The 2,346-nt window shown below is 46.4% G+C and overlaps 1 pseudogene; it reads right to left on the bottom strand.

The window, feature by feature from the left end:
- The window catches only part of LOC119586561, a 5,197-nt pseudogene extending 2,862 nt beyond the window's left edge, over nt 1-2,335 (bottom strand).
- Nucleotides 2,336-2,346: the final 11 nt, after the last annotated feature.

The raw sequence follows: 2,346 nt of genomic DNA, 5'->3' as shown, positions 1-2,346 counted from the left end.
GGGACTTACTTTTTGGAGATGAATTTTTGTGACATGTCACAAAGAGTTGGTGAGTTCTTCTGAAGCAATGTGTGATGGTGGAGCTTCAGGAGTTTTTCACTCACATTTTATGCTGACATCCTCTGTATTCTTGGGAGCTCCTCTTCTGCGTGAAATGGTCTTGCATTTCCTCAATTGAGCCCACCGAGTTGCACTTGAGTCTGGCTAAAGTGTGATCATGCTCCTCTTTCTCTTTTTCGTAATTCTATTACTAGGAGGTAACTAAACTATCAGCTAAATTGTGAACCCGAGGCTGCCATATCTGCAGCAATCTCATCCTTTTTCCTCTTTGTTTTGTGCAACTGCATGAAACAGACCCTAGAGCAGTGTTTCCTTAGAGTTGCCATAGGAAAGGGGAGTTAAGGGCTTTGAATCCATGGTTTCAATGGCTTTGCCATCTGGCGGGGAAGTACCTGATTCCGAGCTTGTTCCTCCTACTACTCCGTCTTGGAGAGATGATGTTGGAGTCAGGGTTTTGGTGCTTTCCCCAGCCCTGAGAATCATCACTCTTAGATCCTTGAACAGTTATTTCCTCAGGTGTTGTATGGATTTTGATTTTCAGCCAAGGTCCTCCTGGATACTGTGTGCCACATTCCCTTCCAGGGTGGGTTTCTGAAAGAGTCTTGGATAATCACGGACAGGTGGGGAAAAAATTCGCATCCATTCCCTTGTTTCGCTCAGAAATGGGGCTACGAGAATAGAAAAAAACTTTGGTGACCCTTGGAGACTGATGCAGGTTCTCTGGTCGTGGACTAATACTTGAACTTTGCATGTCAGCGGTGACTTGGAATTTTTTCCTTTGGGCTGCTTCCCTTTTTTCTACCACGCTTTTCCCTTTCTTACCCCGACCAACGTCATCACTATCGTGTCATTGAAGTCCGAAACATCTGGGCTACGGAAGAAAGGTACAATAGAGGTGGGCCAGGGAACCCTTAGATCTGGTTCCTGAACTAATGTCCGTATCTACATGCAAGGGTTCTGTGATATTTGGGTAACCCTAGATTTTGCCCCCAGAGCCTTCCTTTCCTCTTGGTGCCCCTCGGACACCTTCTGCCCACCAGTCTGCCCCACCTGTAGGAGAACTGTGAGGTGATTTTACTGGTTCTTCTCCTGAAGGTGCTGAAGGAGCTGGGACTAGTCAGGTTCAACAGGTCCTGCTTGTCTGGATTTAGGATCACTCTCGCCTTCAAGTCTTTCTCTTGGTATCCTTTATTTTCTACCTTTCTTTTCAACGGAGTTTGCATCCGGGGACAGTCCTTCCATTCATTTCCAAAACATGGTCTGTTCCATCCTCCACATGGAGATAGCTCTCTTTTGCCTGGTCCTTCTTTTGTTCTCACCACTTTCATCTAGCTTGCCCATCCACAGACTGTAAATCTGTTTCAGTTACTGATCACTCTCAGACTTTCTTTTCTTATTACGTTTTTCTTGGACTATCTAGCATTTTCTGATCCCATTAAATAATCCTGGTCATTTTTGCTATATTTTGTTTAACATATCATCTGCATCCTATTTTCTTACTCACATTAACGAAGACTGACTGTTGCTACTCTACCCTAGCACTCCTGACCCAGCCTCACTAGTTTGCACTAAAGACCATTTACTGGTGGTGGGGGGGTGGGGGGGTGGGTTTTTGCTTTCTACATCAGGGCTTAAAGTATGTGCAGTAACTCTTCTCACCAGACACTGAAACACTCACACTGGGCACATTTATTTCCCTCCCCCCCATATTTCACTCCTCCCTAAATCACTTATTGTACCTATTACATCACTCACCTGTATCATTCTCCAAGTAGCTCGGAAAACATCTTCGTTTCTTAACAGGTGCAGCAGTACTTCTACTGAACATTACTAGGAGGTGTTCCCTTACATGTTGATATCCATCTCTGGTGGAGTGGATCTGTGGTTGGAGGTAATGGTCTTGGGGGTTCTGTACAGAGAAAGTCTCAGTTATCTCTGGGTGAGGCTCTAGTGGTCAGTTCGGACCATGCAGCTGCGCTGCTGTGGGTGGGGAGAGGACACGTCGACTTCCCGGTGGTAGTTTCAGTGGTAGCTGGTGGCTTGACTGAGGTCTGGGCTACCTGAAGTACCTGCTGGGATTCAGATGCCAGCTAAAAAAGGATGGGCCGAGGGCATGCTCATTGCTGACTCATACCTTGTGTATCAACACCTCTCAGGCTGGGGGCTAACCTAAGGGCAGCATCTCCAGGTGAATCACTACGAAGAGAGTCATGGGGTGAGTCTCTGTGGTCCACAGTGGATCTCGTGAGAAGAATGTCATACCCCTGAGAATCATCTGAACTCGAG

This window comes from Penaeus monodon, chromosome 21 (assembly GCF_015228065.2).
Source record: "Penaeus monodon isolate SGIC_2016 chromosome 21, NSTDA_Pmon_1, whole genome shotgun sequence".
NCBI lineage: Eukaryota > Metazoa > Arthropoda > Malacostraca > Decapoda > Penaeidae > Penaeus > Penaeus monodon.
Note: the sequence above shows the minus strand (reverse complement) of the source record. Positions and strands in the feature narration are given on the sequence as shown.